Source organism: Macaca fascicularis, chromosome 6, assembly GCF_037993035.2.
Source record: "Macaca fascicularis isolate 582-1 chromosome 6, T2T-MFA8v1.1".
NCBI classification, from domain to species: Eukaryota; Metazoa; Chordata; class Mammalia; order Primates; family Cercopithecidae; genus Macaca; species Macaca fascicularis.
The window spans coordinates 74,376,885-74,398,877 of NC_088380.1; the positions used below are offsets into that span (position 1 = coordinate 74,376,885).

At 42.8% G+C, this 21,993-nt stretch overlaps 1 long non-coding RNA gene across 1 annotated transcript in view; it reads right to left on the reverse strand.

The window, feature by feature from the left end:
- LOC141407008 (uncharacterized) overlaps positions 1–16,641 on the reverse strand; it is a 165,740-nt gene extending 149,099 nt beyond the window's left edge. Inside the window, exons 1-2 of the long non-coding RNA XR_012413710.1 lie at positions 16,413–16,641; positions 14,727–14,826 (exon numbers count right to left, since the gene is read on the reverse strand). This is a non-coding gene — a long non-coding RNA (uncharacterized lncRNA). The remainder of the gene's footprint in view (positions 1–14,726; positions 14,827–16,412) is intronic.
- Positions 16,642–21,993: the final 5,352 nt, after the last annotated feature.

Genomic DNA, 21,993 nt, shown 5'->3' on the forward strand with positions numbered 1-21,993 from the left:
AATGCTCAATTCTCCTTTAGTTCCCAAATGACCTCAACCTCTACATCAAATTACAGCATTCAAGACAGCTAGAGCCAATTGCCCAAAAGCAACTTGATTACAAATCAATATCAGCAGGTGTTTAGGAAACGTCTAAAATTCCTCTTTGAGCTATCCTCATGCATCCCAAAAAGGTAAATTTCATATTTCATGGATTTCACACAGCCTGTATTTTAAGTCAGACCATCTAAATTTACTCTTCGAAAATGCGATGAAAATCCATCCAGCCGTTCCTCCATCATGTACTAGTAGACAAACAGACAATTTTTTTTTATAGATGGGAAAGAAACCAACAGGTAGGTCATACGTGTAAGAATTTCTCAGTTCAAATTTCAGGAAAAGAGAAATGAGAGGGATGATAAAAGTTTGGGCAAAAGCATAATTGAAGTATTAAGGAGCAAACTCTAATGCATGGAGGAGGAGGAAGGTGATTCTCAGACAAGCCGCATACATGAGGACAGGGGGGCACTAGAGAGCACATGTCTTTAGAATGAGAGCAGCAACCACGCCATTCCTGCTGCTTCTGGCCACATGCATGTACTAACCCAGTGTTGCCAGGTCTGTCTCTACAGTCTCAAGCATGTTTAATTCTGAGTCTGGTAGTTCAAATTCTTGAGAAAAAAATATCACTGATCAGCTCAGCCTAAGTACTTGTTCTCCTGGGGGCAGATGTCTACTCCTGTTCCAATTAGCTGTGGCTAGGGGACCTGAGCCAGGTCACACAATCTACTGCCTACATTGGAGGAACTTGGGAATGGGGAGTCGATGTATGAGAAAGGGGCTGTGGGAGAAATTGGTACAGCAAAGCCTCCCTTTATAGACCTAAAGGGCAAATGTAGACTTATGATAGCCATGTAATGATTTCTACTGGAGAAGATGTTCTTTCCCACAATTCCCCAATACACAAACAAGTACTATATTTGCCTCTCTGATCTTGTGTTGCTTATTTGGGCCAAGATGGGTGTATTAGGCCATTCTTGCATTGCTATAAAGAAATACCTAGGTAGGGCATGGTAACTCACATCTGTAATCCCAACACTTTGGGAGGCCAAGGTAGGTGTATCTCTTGAGCTCAGGAGTTTGAGACCAGCCTGGGCAACATGGCAAAATCTCCTCTCAAAATAATATAAATAAATAAATAGCTGGGCATGGTGGCTCATGCCTGTGGTCCCAGCTACTCAAGAGGCTAAGGTGGGAGGATTAAGCCTGGGAGACAGAGGTTACAGCGAGCTGAGATCACACCACTGCACTCCAGCCTGAGCAACAGAGCAAGACTCTGTCCCAAAGAGAGAGATGAGAAAGATAGAAAAAAAAAGAGACAGAGAGAGAGACCTGAGACTTGGTAATTTATTAAGAAAAGAGGTTTAATAGGCTCATGATTCTGCAGGCTTTATAGGAAGCATGGTGCAAACATCTGCTCAGCTTCTGGAGAGGCCTCAGGAAACTTACAATCATGGCAAATGCAAAGAGGAAGCAGGCATGTCACATGGCCAGAGCAGAAAGAAGAGAAAGAGTGGGTGGGAGGGGGTGCCACACACTTTTAAATGACCAGATATGAGAATTCACTCACTATAGCGAGGACAGCAAGAAGGGGGTTGTGCTAAATCATGCATGAGAAATCCACCCCCATGATCCAATCACCCCCCACCAGCCCCCACCTCCACTGGGGGTTGCATTTCAACATGAGATATGCATGGGGACTAATACCCAAACTGCATCAGTAGGGATGGGGTGTAAATAGCAAGGCTTCACTCCTTGTTTCTCTACACTGTTATTAAAGGCTAAGCATACTTGGCCAAGGAGGAAGCTGCCTAAGAAGTATGATTGAAGATGGCTCCAAATATGCCTGTCATTGAAACACTATTGCCACCTTCAGAATATGACATTTGCATCAGGAGTAATATATTCTTTGAAATATGGCAGCATATATTTAAGAGTGTTTTGCTGCAAAGAGAAAAATCTCCAAGAAAATAACGAAGCTATATGAATACCTAACCTACTGCAGCTTGGGAAGCTGAGGTGGGTAAATTTTGGTCTGCAGAAGGATGGAGAAACCTTTGGTGGTGTGCCTCCCAAAACAGTATAATCAGGATCTCACTTCACAGACAAGAAATTGAAGCCCAGAGGGGTTTAGACCCTGGTGTCTTCAAATAGAATATGAGCCTTACATCCAGTCAGGGCTTTTCAAATGTTTGTAGCAGGCTCTGGATTTGAGGGGGAAGAACCAGAGAGAATATGACACAACTCTAAAAGCTACATTTTTCTATAGTAAACACCAAACTAAAGACATTTGTCACTTGTCAAAAGTAGACGGTGTCTTGAAATACAATGATTGAAGGGCAAATGCTCCTTGACTTGACAACAGTCTGTTTATAATTACAGCATTAGGATAGACATACTTTAATTAAAATCATGAAAATGACCTTAGCTGTACTGTGAAGCCTCCATTAACATCCTGGCAGAGGAGTCACTTTCTGGCCAAGCTTCTATTTTCAGATACCTGCCCTTTATTAAAGGATTTCCTTTAGTCTAAAATTTCTTAGACTTATTCTTCGACTGTTGATGACTTTTTGGCACTATCCAAAAAAGAAGAAACCAAAAAAGTACATCCCTCAAACCTGAACAGATAACATTATTCTATCCCTAGTCCAAGCAGCTATGGTTGGGGGGCAGAGTAGTTGAGTTCCAGGACTACTGTCCACCTTGCGGGAACTTGGGGAGGGTGTATAATAAGTGGTCCTACAGGCCATTCAGCCCAGCTCTCTAATTTTATACATGAAGTAACTGAGGCTCAGGGAGGACAAGTGACTGTCCAGGGCCACCACCCAGTGGTGGGAGACCTGGAACATACCAGTATCCAGTCTAGATGATCACTTTCAGGAAGCTGAGCTGCTCAGTCAACTGAAAGAGAAAGAATTCTGAAATTTCAAACACCATCACCTATTACTTCCCAGGCTGCACTCCCCAAAACACCAATCCTCTAGATACTTGGTTTAATAAATAGAAAAATAGAGGAAGGAAGGAAAGAAGGCCATCCAGGGCCAATAAACCTGGGACATGTTACATACCATATTTCCTTCTTGAAGATTCACATCACACACTAGGAAACCTGAGAAAGAAGCCCAGCAGAAAAAAAATCTGTTTAACTCAAAACTCTTTTTCCAAGTGACATCTATTAACATCCTGCAGACCTGGCGTTCTAGGAAACATACACTGGGATATGCTGGCTTAGTCAGAAGACAAATGAATTTCAAAATAATTGGGCTGGAAAGTAAAGAAATTGAAACAGTCTGGCTCATGTCAAGCAAGATTTCAGAAATGCTACCATGTCATCTTTATTTTCTTCCCCTGGGTCTTTTTATCCTGGGAACTTGGAAAGAAATGGAGGATACGGGTGCCCTTGAATAGCAAAGATAAAGAGAATAAACTTTTTAGTTTGCCATTAAAGGTATGTGTAAAAAAGTACACACACAGACCCTACCTCTGCCACTCTTCTCCATGGGTATTTAAATTCCTACCAGAAATGTAATGCTTAGAATAGTATTCCCACCTATTTATAACTTCTTTTCGGTGAACTACCATGACTCCATGACTGTTCCCCCTCAAAGCTGGTAAAGTTCCATTTCTACCTCAGAAACTGTGAGGAAATCAAATTTGGCCTTTAAATAAACTAATTTGAAGGGTTTGAAAAAATATTAGAGATTTTAAAAAAGGAATAGGGGACTTGAATATCCCAAAGTGTGAAAATGCCACATTTTTATACTCAAATGATTCAAAATAGATGAACAGAATGCTTCCAAACTTTCCAAAAATATGCACCTTCAGGCAATAAAAAAATCAATCTAAAGGGTCATTTATTTCCAGAGCCTAAAAGCCCAATTTAGCACCCCAATGAGCCCCCACAGCTGACTGGATATGGAAGACAGGGCTGAAGGAAGGTCATTCACACTCCTCCCTAACTCCTTAATGATATGTTTAGCCAGGCTAATTTTAGACCTGTCGGATGCTTTTGATTCAGTTAACCATAAGGTGTTGGTAACAAGACTGTGGTCAACAGCAGGCATGGGCTGCACTCCTTTTGAAGTCAGTGGTGAGTTCATTCCTGGAAGGAGGGTGCCGGTAGGTAGTCACAGAGAACTGCTCATGATCCACGTGTATCTCCTGGGTGGTCTTTCTCCCTGCCCTATTTACCCAGCATGGGCAGAAGACTCTGGGACCCATCTGTGGAAGCAACATCTTCTTGATGGCACCCATCTCGTTATCATCTTTTCTACTGATCAGTTCAAAACTATCTTATCCTTTGACCTGGCTCATGGTTATTTTGGTTTAGGCAGGAAGTAGTAGGCTTCAAGTCAACCTGAATAGTCTGAGTTTGTGATCTTCAGTCAGAGGAAATGCTTTAAGGATGTCAGAGGTGGAGTTGCATCATAGCTATTCAGAGATGGAGGCTCACTAACGGGTCTTTTAACAGGAGCTTCAGCATGGACAAGAAAAGCCTTTTTTTTTTTTCTTGAATTCAGAGATGCATGTGCCTACATCAACTTCCAGAAAAGGCTACCCCTCCAGTTCCTATGTTTCAACTAATAATAGCCACCCTTTTCTCTACTTTGCTAGATTTTACAGGGGAGTTTTATTACCCTAATTTCTTTAGCCTTGTTACTTTTTGTACCAATAAATTCATATCCTTTCTACCCTCTCAAGGTTTACCACGAATGGATTTTATTTGGTGCTGTGCAATTTTGTTCTATATATGCTCTGTAAAGGTATCTGTAGCAAAGAAAATGTCAATGTTCTACTCAAAAACTCACCAGCCCAAGTAAGGGAAAAAATGCTTTTAGTACTGTCTCTTACTAGATTTCAACAGATTCTTATGCTATAAGGAAAAGTAGGGTTAATCCATCATCACCCTTTCATTTTATAAAATGAGAAAACAAGACTTTAATTTCCTTAACTCACATAATAATTCAGGAGAACAAAAAAAAAAATGTCCATGGAGCAAGCAATCTAATACTATCTTTCCAAATTCTGTCAATCACTTATGGCCCTCACTATGGGTCAAAAAGTGTGGAGAACAAGAGGAAGGCAAGAGGGGTGGGAAAGAAACACAAAAAAGGTAAAATAAAATAACATAAAATAAATAAAAATTTAAAAAATGATAAGACAAAGCCAATTAGAAACTGGTTTCCTGTCATCCTTTATAATCACCCTTTTCTTTCCAACTATATATTATGTTATTTTTGGCCTCCTCAGATAAACCAGATATCCTTGGTCATCCATATCCAAGGGGTAGAAAGAGGCAGAGACAGGAACATCTAAATGAGCCCCATTTTCCAGCTTTGGGACTATAAATGCTTCCATAGTTAATATTGCAACTGAGGATTTTAATGCTCATTTCATTGATTTGAACATCTGCCATGTGCTAAGAACTATGCTGTATACTCTAAGGGACATAAATATGAAGGAGACATAGTCTTGCCTCTAGAAATGTACCATTTAATAAGGGAGAAGAAAAATATGCCTCCTGGTTACAAAATTCTAAGACTGTGACATTGCACATCAACAACTGTGCCATTGGGAGGAGTCAACTAGGTGCCTAAAGACAGGCTCAGCCTGAGTCTTGTGGGGTCCAGAGAGGGAGTCTGTCACTTCCAGTTGGAAGGATACAAGAAATACTTATCAAAGAGGTGGCTTCTTGAGCGGGGGCTTGAAGGGTGGAAAGGACTTAAACACAGTAAGAGGTCACGGAAGAGTGAGCTTTCTGGAAAAGGAAATTGAAACAAAGGCATAAAAATAAAAGGTCTGCTTAGGAACTAGCAAGTGGAATGGTTTGGCTAATATGTGGGATACATAAATGAAGGAAGACATAGTTGGAAGCGTGTTTTGGAAGCCAAGTTGCAGAGTATCAAGAAGAAGCCAGAAAGCTTGTGGTAAATTCTTCAAGTGACGGGCAGCCACTGACCATTCTTCAGAGGGCCTGTCTTTAGGCAGATTCATTGGGCCTCGATGAATTAGAGCCCAGAGATGAGAGACACTAGAGGAAGGAATCCGCTTATGATCATCAGAGTGAGAGATAAAGAGCACTCCAGCGAGAACGGAGAGGAGACAGCATCACCAGGCACCACTCATACAGGAAGAGCAGGAATAATCTGGTGTGAAGGCTGGAGGAGCAGTTCCTAGGGTGTTTGTGATGAAAATAAAATTCCACCATGTCAAGCAGACACTTGAAAGTGTGAGATTTTGAACTTACCAATATTGATTGATGAATGATTTTGTTATAGGTTAAGGATGCTTCATTTGCTATGAGTTTTTGAACTGTATTGTCTCTTCCATACGTTTTCAGAGGGTAGAAGGATAGAATAAGCAAGTAGACATTAGATATCACAGATATGCTGAAAAAGAGCACAGGAGGTCTCAATCTCTTCTGTTGTGTACTCATTTTGCACATAATCATATAGTGGTGGGCCCATAGCTGTTGAATGTAAAAAAGATAATATATTACAAACTGCCCAAATCAATTATTCTGCTATACTATATTCTTTCTGTCTGTCAAATATATGCTCCTGTCCCCATTCATTTTTATTATGTACTTATTTATTTATTTATTTTGTAGAGATGGGATCTCATTATGTTGCCCAGGCTGGACTCAAATTGATCCTCTTGCCTCAAGTGATCCTCTTGCCTCAGCCTCCTGAGTATCTGGGACTACATGCATGCACCACTGCACCCAGTTCCCCATTCCTTTTTATATCAGTGATTTTGTTTAAAATTGACATTATTGAATTAGCAAGAACCTATCCATGAATGGTCCTTATTAATAAAGAATTCAATCTTCACGTATCTGTAACACCTATTCACTGAGCAGCCTTAATCACCTAGTCAGATGTTAAAGAATTTGGAAACAAAAAGCAATAGCCCTTTCATCTTATTTAGCTGTGAATGCAGACACATTGTTGATCATCTTCCTCAGGTAGTCTTCTCTGATAAACTAGAAGCAACCTGACTCCATGTCATTCTCACTGAGCTCTCTATTTGATTTAGACTTTATTTCTTTGTGCACTTATTCTCTGCCTCTTTCTCCCTCTCCTCCTCCTCTAATATTCAGCAAACATTTAGTGAGTACTTGGTACATACCCAACAGGGGCCTAGTGATGCAATACAAAGATAAAAGGCAAAAATCCTTTGTTTTATGCAAATATTAACGTGACAAATTCATTTGCCCCATGGAATACCTGGCTTAAAGACAGGGATCATCTCTACCTAAACCTTGTGGCATCTGAAAACTAGTGCTCCATGGTGGTTATGCCAAGAATGCTAGTGCCAGCTGGGCCACGTACTAGGTGTGCAAACATAACAAGTTATTTAAACCTTCTGAGCCTCAGTTTTCCTCTTCTGTAAAATGGAAAGGATCATACTAGTACCTATCTCAGAGGGTCCTGGTAAAAATTAAATGAGACAATTAATACAAAGACCTTAGGATAACACCTGCTATACACTAAAAAACACTGGCTAAAAATTATCATCATCGTTAATAGTATTAATAGTATCAATATTTGACCCATGATTACTCTGCAAATGACCACCAGTGGCTCTGATGGTGACCATCCTTTTAGTGGGTAAGAATAAAAGACTGGCTGGCACTTCACAGAAAGGTCTAGAAAGCAATGCCATTTCAGTTTGCATGTCATAGAAGCAACTTCTCTTCAGCCTGTATGACATGTTTTCTGTTTCATTTCTCTCGTTTTCTTATACCAGAAAATTTTCATCTGCTCCTGATGTTTATCCCCTCTTTAAAGACACAGTAGCAGTTTGTGAAGCCAGCAGTTCTCTGCCAATGCTGCCACACACACTCCCGCTCCCCCCGGGTCTGTGGCTCTGAAGGCCTGATCTTCAGCAAGCAGTGACACAAAACCACTACTATTCCATCCAGAGGGAGTTGCTGCTATGTAGGGTGTGTTGCAGGATCAAGCCCCAAGTGAGGAACATAAGAGAAATCATAGAAGGCAAGTAAAATAGAAATGTGTTCCTCATGCAAACACTCCAAGCAATTAAAAATAAAATGAAGGAAAGCATGAACTAAAATAGAAAGCTGTAGTGAGGATGGAACACTTCTGAAATCAAAGATCATGCTTCTTTCCTTATTCTCTGGAACTCTAGATCATTATTTAGGTGAATTTATATCTGTTTTCAACATTTCTGTTAAACAGGACAAAGAGCTGGACCCTAGTTGCTGGTTGCCAGGCAAGCTACACCCCAGGAGGTCAGAATGCATAATTAATCCACGGGAGGCTACAGGAGATTTGTTATCTGGGAGCCTTTAGGTTCCCCACGCACAGACTTCTGCATGCCAGAGCAAGTTGCACCTAATAAAGTTTTCAAGGTGATTCTGACTTTCTTCACCACTCCTCACCCCCAGCTTCCTCCTAAGCATTTCCAGCCTACTTATCCCAACATTTCAGGAAAGGCACGATCTCCTTCAAACACCACACCCTCTCCTCAAACATTATCTGCAGAAACAAATTTGAAATTACATTATAAATTACATCACCACTTTGTGCAGATTACAGACCCAGACAACAATTTCCCACATGGGCCAAGGTGATCCAGGCAGCCTGGAGTACCAGCCTGTCCAAATTGGAAGGGGGCAAGGCCTCTTGGTGAGCAGATGCTCTTGCGCCCAGCAAATCTAGGAATTCTGTTTCATTTTTAATTTTTTTGCCTTTAAAAATGCAGATAGGAATATCAGACCTAGAAGTTTTCTGTGCTGCACAATTTATGCTAGCTCATTACCTCCTGCTAGACTCCAAGGCTTTGTAACGGAAATTGGCTCTGATTTCTGAGATGGGCATTACATCATAGTCTTCTTTTAGCACATTATGTCATCCCTGCTGAGACGCATTATCTAGGGTTGGCTCAGCAGTAGCGATTTTTGTGGGCTGACTGCAGTGTTCCCAAAGAACTGCTGGGAACCACAGATTGAAATCTGAAACATTTATCTTCTAAAAAGCTGAAAAGGGGGGAAAGATGTTCACACTGGACCCCATTTATTTTCCTTAACCCTCTCCTGTCTCAGCTCCCTTTATATTACATTGCAGCAAATGCCCATAAACAATATGCTGAGTCTGTGCAGGAATGATCATTTTGAGGTAACCACCATTAAGGATGCCTAAAATATTGCTCCCGGCAAAGGCTGATATACCTGACACTTGCCATGGTTGTATCTTAGGGCATGTAACAAAATGCTTAAAAGAAATCACCTGGCACTCATATTGATAACAGAACTGCTTAAATCGTGGGTAAAGAAAAGACCTTCTTTTCATGATCAGTCTATAAATGCATGTGAATGAAAACTGTATGTACACATATATACAAGGTTATCCTTCTGACAGTGTTGCAGCGACAAAGACAAACTTCTAGAAGGTTTGTATGAGAAATAATTTTTATGCAGGGAACTGAGATGATATTATCTCTTCTCACTTCAACCATGAAATTAGAAGCCCATTTTGTATCTCTCCATCCTAGGCAGGATTAGAAACCATTGCACCGAGGGAATAGACAGGTGCTTTTAGGATAAAGCAAAGATATTCCCAAACCCCAGAGAATCCCAATACCTCTCTCATCACAAAAGCATAATTATATATTAAAAAAAAAAGTCTCGAAATACCGAAAGGAAATGGGATACATTCAACCATGACTAAAGTACAATTCATCCCTTATGTACCAACTAATGAGATTCATTGGGTGGGGAATAAGTGCTGGGGGAGGGGCTAGAATAAAGAGCATGATGTTCCTTTCCTCCACCCATCTATGTGCAACTTTTTCACTCATTTTTAAATACTGAGTATTTTTATGCTCTTTTTGTAGCTCCAGTAGCCACATCCAAGCAAACAACCTCATAAATTAGAGGCAAGTAAAGTTATCATTTGACCCAGCCCAAGAACCTAGCCTTGTTCCTAAACCAATTTAAATGGTATTTCATCATGTTGAATTCTAGTGTAAACCTGCCATGGGTCATAAAGCAAGATGGCGGGCTTCATTCTTTTACTCAGTCCACGGCAAGGCCCTGTGAGCAGTCCCTGCATTCAAAAAGGAATTGGGACCACCGGCCCCACGCTCACGGTAAAAAGCTACTTGAGTGACATTTGGCATCCTACTGACTCCCCAACTTCTTTCATATTTCATACCTATTGCCAGCTGCCTTTATTCCTGCAAGGGGACAGTGTGAGGATTGAGGGTACGACCCTCAGAGCGCTCCAAGACTTTCAGATGGACAGTGCTATATAAAATAATGTTAGCAGCTGAGGGTATTTGCAAGGATCCTCTTACCCTTCTTCCTTTCCTTTGTCCCTTCATCTCCACCCCTTCCCCCTGGCTCTAGGAATTTTATGATCTCAAGGCCAAAATGCTTTAAATCTTAATAACTACATGTGCCACTGGGGATACTGAAAGGACACTACATAGACTCTTTACTTGACTCATTCCAAGCTTTTACAGCAGCCAAAGTAATTGCTCCACCATTTAAAAATTCCACTGAAAAAGCAAGCAGCCTTCAACACGTTAAGCTGATTTTCATATAAGTTGTAAAATATTAAATGATCAGAACTTCTATCCAATACTAAAATTACCTGACCCAATCACCCCTTTTCCTCTTGTAGGAAGAAAGAAGGTGGATTCATAAGCCCTGAAGGATATACACCTGCCCCTGGATGTTGGCTGCCTGGCCACCAGCTTCTGAAGATGCACTGGGGCAGAGGACTGAGCATACGACTTCATCTTCCTCCAAGTGACCTGTGTGTTCCAGTAGGCCATGTCCAATCCTACAAAAAAGGCCTTCAGGATGCCATCAGCCCTCAGTCCACTCCCCAAGTAGGACAACTGTGGAACAGAGCTGCTGTGTTCCTGGACCTGTGAAAAAACAGCTGGCTATGAGAGCCTATGGGAGGAGCTCTTCCTGCCACCCTCCTATAGGGAAGAAGAAACCACGCCCAGTATCTGTACGTACTTTCTAAGAGTAAGTATATAATGGGGGGACTAGACTGTACAGTGAGAAATCAATTATTCCCTGATGGATAGGTGGAGGGCAGGGGCAGCCAAATCAGAATGGAAGATCATGCACCCTACTTACTGGCTCTTGACATTACAATAAAACCAGGGCTTGGAGTGCGGAGGGAATTCTGGGCCTGGCTCCATCCTCCTTCACTAGTTGCCTTAGCACCAGTCATTACACTTACGAGATTGACAAGAGGAGAACAAGACACTGGTCCTTCCAGGCTGTACTGTGCCGAGGGTACATGGAGAATTGGGATAGCCTCCCTTGCCCCACCTTCCTGCCCAGTGTCACTATCAAGACCATCTAATGCATTAAAAAAATTTTCTATCAATGAAGGCCTCTATCCTGTCTACTAGGCAATGCCAGGATACCAGCTGTCCTCACCACTTGTTTCTCTGGGTGTCACCCCAGAGTCTCATTGCCAATCCTCTGGGGCCTGTGGCATTTCCTGGGCTACAGAGACATCCCTGCTTCTTGGAGTAAGTCCTCAACAGTGTACTTTCAGGCCTGTCTTCGCAAGAGTAACAGAATACTTCTTTTCTACAAACGCAAGCATGTCATGAAGATACAGACCAAAAACACATCAAGGATTGTAAACCAGAACATCAAGGCTTATAGAGAGGTAAGCTTTATCTGGTTTATGGGGGTAAAAAAAGAAATCACACAGGTTCCCTAACAATGCAAGTCCAGACTGTTTCTGGTCAGCATCCTCTCAACATCTAGGACGTTTACATTCCCTTTACCTCTATTTCTAGTCCAGGCTCGGTACCCTGCCTTCTCCCTAAGAAGGTTTTGCCTTCTCAGACATCAAGTTCCTACTCCATTTCTCCTCCATGACCTGAGTGGTGGCTCTTGTCTAGATCCTCACTAGTCCTGAACAGTAGAACTAGGTAGGGTTCATTCATTCATTATCTATTGAGCAGTGGCAACTATGTCACAATATTACAATATGTTTTGTGGGGATGGGTCAGACATGGATTCAGCCTTTCGGGAACAGAAAGGATCTTAGAAAAAGCGATGCAGTCAGCCATTCACATCCATGGGTTCCGCATCTATGACTTCAACCGACCATGGATCAAAAGTTTTTGGGAAAAAAAAAATTGCATCTGTCCTGAACATGTACAGACTTTATGTTTCTCACCATTGTTCCCTAAACAACAAAATATAGCACGTAGTTTACATTTTATTAGGTATGATAAGCAATCTAGAGCTGATTTAAAGTATTTAGAAGGAGGTGCATAGGTTACATGCAAATACAGTATCATTTTGTATCAGAGACTTGAGCATCCATGGATTTTGGTATCCAAGGGAGATCCTAGAACCAATTCCCCTTAGATATCAAGAGATGACTGTATTAATAATATGTGGCAGAAACTCCTAGTTTTTCACTCACTTTTTCTTTTCTTTTTTTTTTTTCTCAAGATGGAGATTTCCTCTTGGTGTCCAGGCTGGAGTGCAGTGGCGTAATCTCAGCTCACTGCAACCTCTACCTCCTGGGTTGAAGCGATTCTCCTGCCTCAGCCTCCATAGGAGCTGGGCTTACAGGCACCCACCACCACACCCAGCTAATTTTTTGTATTTTTTGTAGAGATGGGGTTTCACCATGTTGGCCAGGTTGGTCTCAAACTACTGACCTCAGGTGATCCACCCACCTCAGCCTCCCAAAGTGCTGGGATTACAGGTGTGAGCCACTGTGCCCAGTCCAAATTCTTTTTCTTATTCCTGTGTCTAATACACAGCTAGACACACTTCCCAACTTCCTCTACAGTTAGGCCATGCACCTGAGTCCCACCCAATAAAACTGGATGGAAATGGTACACACCACTTCCCGGCCCAGCCTGTGAGATCCTACGTGCACTTTCCCTCTTCAGGCTAGCTGGGATAGGTGTGATCACTGACATTTGGAAGCCACATGTTGAACAGATTAGCCTCAGATGACCTGAGCCCCTGAATACCCACTTGGAGAAAAGCTGCCCTTCTGGCTATGCATGTTCAGGATTGGTACAAGGGCAAGAAATAAACTTCTGTGTGGGTTCATCACAGATTGAGTTTATTTATAATAGCAGCCAGGTTACTCTAATTAATACAAACTATAAGATAAGGCAGCTCAAATTGTTGAAATGATTATTTATTAAAATGGAAAGCTATTCACTGAATAGTAGAGAGGAACAGATTGAAAAACTTATAGTGTGATCCTATTTTTTAAAAGAGTATATATGCATATGTATACATACACACAAAGAGAAAGTTCTAGTATAGAACAAAGTATAGGTGTTTATCTCTGGATAGTGGTAATATGGGTAGGGCTTATCTACATTTTCTTATATGTCAAGCATGAATGTATTCTGATATTATAATGAAAAAGTAAAAGCTATGTTTAACATTAAAAAGGAAAAAATATCTTAAAACATATATATATATAAAAGCATAGCATCTCAAAGTGAGTAGATTTCCTGAGGGAAATTAGAAAAGGTTTCTCAAACTAAACATCTATTAAAGACTCTTCCAACACTGAAAATCTATAAATTAGCTACAGCCTGAAAAATAGATCAGTTCAATTATACAACGCACCTGGCTCCCAGCCTTTACATATCAAGTCCTCATCAATGGAAATCAATCCACCAGAAAACAATGGGAGAGATACATTTTTCATCTTTAAAAAGAAAGTGCCAAGAAGCTAGTCTCAGTAGTTGTTTGCAGCGGAGTTGTTTATAGAAATAAAGAGAAAGGGATGTTTTGGGGGTTGGAGGCAGGAAAAGTAGCACAGTTAGACTCTTTTTTATCTTCTGAATATTGCTATATGCATTTAATGCCTATTCAAAACATTCTTAGTTCTAAAACCTTTGTAAATAATAAGTCAGAGATTCTCGTTGAATCGGTTAAGAGCAGAGACAAATGCGAAGCAAACAATTCATAATTTCCAGGTGGAATTTTACTGACCCGTAAATCTAATTGGTTATTGCAGCAAAGTTTCCCCTTTTCTTTGGGAAGAGCCTAAATCTATTCTTCCCATATACTGAAGGACAAGGGACAATTAGTGAAGACACCTCCACCCTCCTCCACACAATCTTCAAAAGTGTCTGGAGATGGATTTTGTTGTACGATAAGAATCAGAAACTGCAAAACATGGTGTGTCGAAGTCTCAATCCCCGTTCCACTGTCATGAAGGCTTGGAGGAATAGAGTTGACCTGAGAGAGGTGGGACAGGCCTCCAACTCTCTGGATTGAGGAAGAGTGTTGTAGATTGAGGTTCCTGTGAAACAGACTCTGAGACGGTGATTTGGCTATAGGTGGCTTAATAGGGAGGACTCTTGGGTATAACATAAGCGAGGGAGTAAAGGAAGCAGAATGAGGCAAAAGGAGGAGTTGAGCTGTGAAGCAGTCACGACAAAGGTGTCAGGGGATGCCACAGGGCACTCCGGGGCTGGGAGGACCCTTCAGAGTAGTTCCAAGTTGGGGGAAGGGCACCAAGCCTTTACATGCCCTCATGGTCTTGGAAAAGCAGGTCTCTTCAGCCAATTTTCTAAGAGGGATTCAGCTGTGAAACATCAGGAAGCAATATTCACAGCATCTGAAAGGACAAGTGCCCAGGATTGGGGTCACACCATAGCTCCACTACAGAGCAGCAGGAGGGGCTCACCTCTTCTCCTGATCACTTCATATCCAGTTGTCAAACAGATCACACCAAAATTTACTCCTGCCAGTGCTCTTTGAAATTCCTCAGCAGCTTTCCATTATCCCTGGAAGCAAATAAACCCTCATAAGCCAGCCCATCGGCCCCTCTCAGGCCCAGCGGCCCAGCCTCATGTGGCAGTTCCCCCATGGAGCCGAGACTGCAGCCACACAAGGCTATTCATCAGTCCCAGGAGTTACCATTCTCTTTCATGGCTCTGAGCCTTCATGTATGCTGCTAGAATGCTTTCTCCACTCTTATCTTTCTCGAAAATCCCTAATTATCTGTCAACCCCCATGGTAGTTTCCACTGAGAAACTTCCCTGGCTCTCCTGGACCACTCGGACTCACTCTCCTTCACATTCCCACCCACACTATGTGTGTCTACACTACCACCCACACCAGCCGCTGTAGGACGCAGCAATTTTGCATACCCCATCTTCACTGGAACGGGGGTTCTTGAAAAGAGAGCCAGGCCTTTCATCTTGATTCCCCTGATACATAGGAACTGCTGGATTAAATGTGCATTGAATGGATAAACAACTCAATGTGAAAGACATGTTGCTGGCAAGGAAAAGAGGATGAATTCTGATCAACTGGTAGGAGAGGGATAGTAACTAGAAACTGGGGTAGAAGGTGTTTATAACGAGCCATGCGCCAGAAAAATGTGGCCGTTTGCCATCTTTGGTCCTTGGTATCTACCACCAAAGCTTCAGTTTCACAGAATGCAGAGTATATCAGGGCCTTTTATGTGGACAGCAAAATCACTGTAAGGGTGCAAACACCAGAAAGTCTCCCAAAGGTAACCTTAAGAAAGGAGGATTGAGCTGCATAGATCCCTGGCTGAGGCTATTTATAAATGAAATGGTGGGATGAGTAAGCAGCCCCCTCTCTGTGTTCTCTATAGAATCTCTGCCAAGAACAAGAGGATCCACTACACGTGCATAGCACACTACACTCATCACTATTCTATGTGATGCTGACCAGCTATTCTTAACAAGGTAATGAGCACTGGGGCTGTATGAACCAAGACTGTTTAGGACAAAGATCCCAGGTAACAGAGAGAAGGAAAGAAGGAACTTGGGTCTTCCTGGAGCTCCCTTGGAAGGGGAAAGTGAAAATGCAGGCTCCCATTTTTCTTTGCCTCTTATCTCATACCTATCCTCATCTCATACTTCTATTCTTAGGAGGAATAGAACTAGCCCAAACCTTGATGAAAAGTGATCATATCTCAGTCATATCTTAAGCAAGTAACATCGTTTTAGAACCCCTGATGCAAACATTAATACTCTGAGTAATGAATCAAAATTATCCAAGGTCACTGTAAGCAGGCATCAAACCAAGTGTGGCTTCGATTGAGATGAATTTTAGGTATATAGGTTTTTATTTTCAAATCTTACTGTCTCATTATAGAACCGGGGAACTGTCTGGGAGGGAAGAAAAAAAAATCCTATTTCTTCAGAAAATGCCAAGGGGCCACAAGTCTTAATCTGCTGCAGCCAGACTGGAGGCCAGGGACTTATTCAAGCATACAAAGTGTACCTTCTCAAGTTTCCTTCTGCTTACACCCAAGGTCCTCCTTGACCAAAGTTCAGAAGGAGATGTTCCCATATCCAAAAGGAAGACTGCCTGGCCGAGCAACTGCTCCACCCACCTGAAAGCCTGATTATGATTCCATTGGAACGTGGGAGTCAATCTCTAAATATAGCCCCGAGAGCAGCCTCCACCATCATCCTTGTGCTGTAGCTTCTCTCCTTCCAAAATAATAAAAAGGGGTGGGTGGGCCCCAGGCTTTTTTCCTGGGAGGGCAGCTTGGGGTAAGGAGACAAAGGGACCAGCCCTGTGCTTATGGCAGGCTTCTACCCCGGAGTTGCCCGAAGCCCAACCCCTTTCCACTTCCCCACTGGGTCCCTCTCCAAGTAGCTGTGCCCTGAGATTGGTCAGCTGCCCCAGGGCACTGATTAACCTCACGTAAATCCTTGGAGGTGTGCCTCCTCCCGTCCCTGACCCAAGGCCCCTGCTGTAAAATTCTGAATCTCATTACCTTGAGTGCCACTCCTCCATGCTTCAACACACTCCGTTCCTAGCTATGATCATGCTTATCTCACTGGATGGCATTCTAATAACCAATCAATACCTGCTCCACCATTAGTCTTTCTCACTCAATACCTGCTCCACCATTAGTCTTTCTCACTCACCCTGAGATCCCCGAAGGCAGTACCATGTCTTTCCTCATCCATGGACCTTCAGCCCCCATCACAGTGCCAGACACAGAATAGATGTCCAATAAATGCTGAATGAATGAGGAATCGCCCCAGCATCGCACTTGGTACATACAAGGAATGATAGGAACACAGTGCAGGAAGCTTGACTGCAGCTCTGCATTGCAACTCAGGCCATGATACTTGAACCCCCACGGGGAGCTCTGGGGGCTCAGAGTCCAGCACAATGGTGCCACGTCTCCCACACTCTGGGTCATCCTGCCCAAAACTAAATCCAGCTGGGGATAAAGGTAGGCGCTCCCTAGCAGGCCTAGAAAGGAATCCAGTTGGAATCACCTGTGGAACACAGGGACCCTAACAAAACCCCAGGCAGGCTTTCCTTTTCTTCGCCTGCTGCTCCCCTCTGGAGGATCGAGGGGTGGAGGCACAGTTCCTTCCCTGGTCCCCAGCCTTCTGAGAGCGAGCGGGCAGGAGCTCATGGCAGCCCCTACTGCATCAGTGACAGCTCATCCCAGATATGGCTGAGGCGGGCCTGCAGCCAGGTGCAGCCCATGGGTTGTGAGGGGCTACAAATGTTTCCTTGCTGCAGGTGACCTCTCTCCCCACTGGGTGAAGCCTAAGGGGCCATACGCCTTTGTGTGGATGGTAGTTGGTTTTGTGGCAATGCCATTTCACTGTCTGACTTGTTTCCCAGGAAAGGAGGGCCTTATGATCAAATCAAGACTGCTGAGCTCTTCAAGCATTGGCAGGTCTGCTGTGGCCAGGAAGAAAGAGGCACCAGCACCAGGGTACCCTGAGGTGCAGAGGGATGAAATTAAGCAAAGGAAAAATCAGGCTGGTGCCAACTACTACTCACGGCCAGAAGTCTGCTTTCATTAAGACCCACCTTCTGAGAAGAAAGGGGCCGCCACTTCTTTACCCACCCTGGACCACCCTTCCCACCGAGCCCTCCCCGGCAGGTAAGGATCTAACCAGCCCTACCCATCTAACAGAGAGTGTCTCTGTCCCGCCGCGGTTTCTCTTCTGGCTTCTGCTTGGGGAAATGAACAGTTAAGAGCCTAATAGAAACCAAAGAAACCACCCTTCACAGAGGCTGAGGCCTGAGGCTTCCTGGCAACACCTGCCACTCTGTTTTGCTTTAATGACTAATTTTGATTAAAGCCAAAGCCAGAGGTTTTGCTCTCTTTGTTTTTGAGTCTTTTAATTGACTGTGAGATAAAGAACTACATTTCTATCATGATTTTATAGAAAATTATCCTGGTTCCACATAAGTAGAAAATGTTTCTACAACAGTAAAGTCAAGAAGAGCAGGCTCTTGACATCTTTTGAATAAATCTTAGGTGCCTGCTATAAGGTGTTTCATTTTATTTAATTTCACTTGATCTTCCCAGCAACCGCATGAGGTAAGTATTAACCTTCTTCAATGTATGAGGAAACCACAGTTCATAGAAGCTGACCGATGCACCCACAGCAAACAAGTGGGGAATCTTCCCTTTCTGCTCTGCCTGTGGGTTCCAGCCCTGGACGCAGAATAGAATCCCCTAGGGAGCTTTAAAAACAACAGGTGCCCAAGTCCCATGCCCAGAGCATCTGATTTGATTCATTAGGAATGGGTCCCAAATCTTATTTGTGGGCTACACCATATTCAAACAGAGGGCACCTAGATCCTGGGAGAAAGAAAATGCCTTAGAGTTTTCATTTCATCTTTACTCCAACTCTGGGAAGTCAAGCCATGTGACTGTCACTTGGCTATGTAAGTGATGCCAGTAACTCTCAGCTAGGGTGGAAAAATCAGGCTGACAACTGAGCATTTTCATAGCTCATAAGTGCTTTTAGCCTATCTACGAAGTTATACCAAGTCTCCTAGGTAACTGGGACTATTTTCATTAAACTAGGAAATATTGAGCAGAGTGGATGGTGAAACTCGCATTGAGACTTTCATCTCCTGGCAGCTCCTTTGTTGGGGGGTTGGAGGTAACTTACCTCTCTGTGACTCAGCATGCTTCCCCAGTCACCAAAGGAGGAGGAAAGAAGAGAGCACTGAGTGGCCTTACAGGGAAAATTGGGAGGCATTAGTCCATTAGTCCATGTTGATAAAGTACATCGTGCTCCTTGAGTAATAGTGGAGTGTCAGGGCCTGGTATTATTAGTTTTCATACAAGTCCCAAGATTAATTGCTCCTCTCAACCTCACTCCCCAACTCACGAGTTCTGCTTTGTGTCCATCCTAAGTTACCTTCCTGGCAGAAAGCAACATCGGGGCTGGAGCTCTCCCTGTGGAGAGGCGAGAGGGCCTCGTGTATCCTAAAGCAACCCTTCTACTCAAGGTGGACTCCTCTGAGCTGGAATTCACCTGCTGCTAACTCCTTGGCATTTGTTTAACACAGGCCAAGTAACCAGATCAAAAACTGATGCTGCTGTCGGGTCCATGCTGTTTATAACGAGGCAGATTCTTTTTATAAAGCACAAATAATTTCAAAACATAAGGCAATCAAGGCCTCAACTTAACAGGTGGGAAGGGTCTGCACTTTACAACCGCATGCCTCTTTAGTATCATCTTCCCTTGCTCTATTTCAGCACAAAATCAACACAGAATCAGTTGCTTTTCATAAGTGAAGCCATTCCTTTCTTGAGGTGCCATTTCCTGAACAAAGAATGTAGCAATAATCAGCTTCTCACAATCAAGTGAGTCTTGAATATACCTGGCCTTATGACAGATTGCTGTTTTGTTAGGGAAACCATTGTTGAATGTGTTTGACTTTGACAATATATAGTTTTAAATTCAAATCCAGATGATTTATGTGTTTGCCCTTGTTTCTATTATAGAATCTAAGGATATTAAGGTGAGAGGGAAGCTTAGGGACCTAATCAAAGTCCCTCATTTTAAGAGAAAACTGAAATTCAGGAAAATGAAGTGACCCCTCCAAGGTCAGTCTGAGTGTCCTTGGTTCTCCTCTTTTCCTTATTCCACTTTCTCTCTCTATAAATTTCATCTGGTCCCAAGTTTAAATGACTCTCACCTTTTACTAAGTCCCAGACCTCTCCACGGAACTGTTGGTTTTCTATCCCAAGCCTTCTCCATCCCAATATTTTGCATCACTACTTCATACTTTCTCAGGTCCAAAGACTTTCCATTATTCTTTAATGTTCCATTTTTCATACACCCTATATCTAGGTTGGCGTTTGTCCTAAATTAATTTAGGATGTGGGGTGTATGAGGAATGGAACCTCTACTCCCAAAACAAATTACAAATTCAACCCTTTTCTTTATCCCTCTGCTACAACCCTAGTTCATACTACAGGCAGCTCCTGCCTATTTTAATAGTTCTGAAAGGGTCTCCCTCTTTTCACTCTTTCCCTTTCCAGTACGTCTACCATGTGGTAATAAGAGTGGTCTTTCTAAAGCATCGATGCAGTCTCACACCCCTGCTTAAAACCCCTGACACTTCAAATGCAACTTGAACTCCTTTTTTTTCTTTTTTTTTTTTTTTTTTTGACTGAAACTTACAGTCATGGCAGAAGGCACCCCTTCTCAGGGTGACAGGAGAGAGAATGAGTGTCGAGTAAAGGAGGAAGCCCCTTATAAAACCATCAGATCTTGTGAGAACTCACTCACTATCATGAGAACAGCATGGCGGAAATCATCCCCATGATTCAATTATTTCCACCTGGTCCTACCCTTGACACATGGGGATTATTACAATTCAAGGCGAGATTTGGGTGGGGACACAGAACCAAACCACATCACTGGGAGAGACCACAACAAGCAAAAAAATGCACTGTAGCATCAGCTCCACATGTGAGTACATTCTATATACAAGGTCCTTTACTGAGGCCCTTCTGTGTGTCAAGCATCATACTAAACATAGTATATTTAAGCCTTGAAAAAACCTGTAAGATGTACATACTCTTATATAGAGTATATAGATGAGGAAACTTCAGGCCAGAGAACTAAACAACTTTCTGAAGATCATACAACCAGGAATTGCCAAACCAGGATTCAAGTTCAGATCTCAAAGTCTCAAAGTCTCCCACAAATCTAGGTCCTGGGGGGACACTGAGCACTCAGAAACTTCCACTGAAGTTAGTGAGATAGGCAGAAATATGCTCATTGACAAGAAGAGGAAAATCAGTAGGGAAGTTGGTTTCGAGGAGGAAGCGTTGTGTTTAGCCCAGCACATGCTGGGTTTGAGATGAGGATGGAGTGTCCAGGTGGGGATAGCCGTGAACCAGAGAGAAATAAGGATATTTATGGTTAAGGGAATAAAGAGGGGGAGGAATTTGCTAAAGAGAGTGCAGTCAGAAAGGTTGACGTAACCAATGCATGCTGGGCTCTTCTTGCTGTGAGTTTGGAGCTGGGAATTCAGGTAGAAGGCATTGAAAGGAGAAGTCTCCATCAGAGATGGCTGTGAGGAAAGTAGAACCATCAGATAAAACCTGGATTTCCATTAGAGCCAGGCAGGGAAAGGAACTTTGTGGAAAGATGAAAGACAGAACAATTGGAAGATACCAATAGTTATACCCACAAGAAGGCCTGAGACTAGAGAGGGGCTGGGCTGAGTGGGAAGGAGATTGCAGGAAGGCTTGCTTTTCTAACTGGGGAGAAGGGCGGATCGCAATGGCATGAAGGAAGGAGCCAGGCTTGGACCCTTGGCCTTGAATTTTGTCCCCTTCACTCAATAGCTGCATAAATTTGGGCAAATACTTTCCCCTCTCTGAGATTCAATATCTTCTACTGTAAAACAGAGATAATAATATCCACGACCTTGCAATCCTAGAAATAGGATTGCAGTTAGGTCTAGGTAACAGTTAGTGATAATGTACAAAGCAGGCCATCAATAAAAGGTTTCATTGCTGGGTTATCAAAAAAATTTTTTTAACTAATATTGAGAGATTTGTCAGGGGCAACATATAAACATCAGAAGAAATTAACTAGGCAGAATTCTGTTGTTGGAGTTTCAGGCCTCGTGTTTCTGCTTAAATATCACCAGGCTGACTGTGATGGAACCGTGAG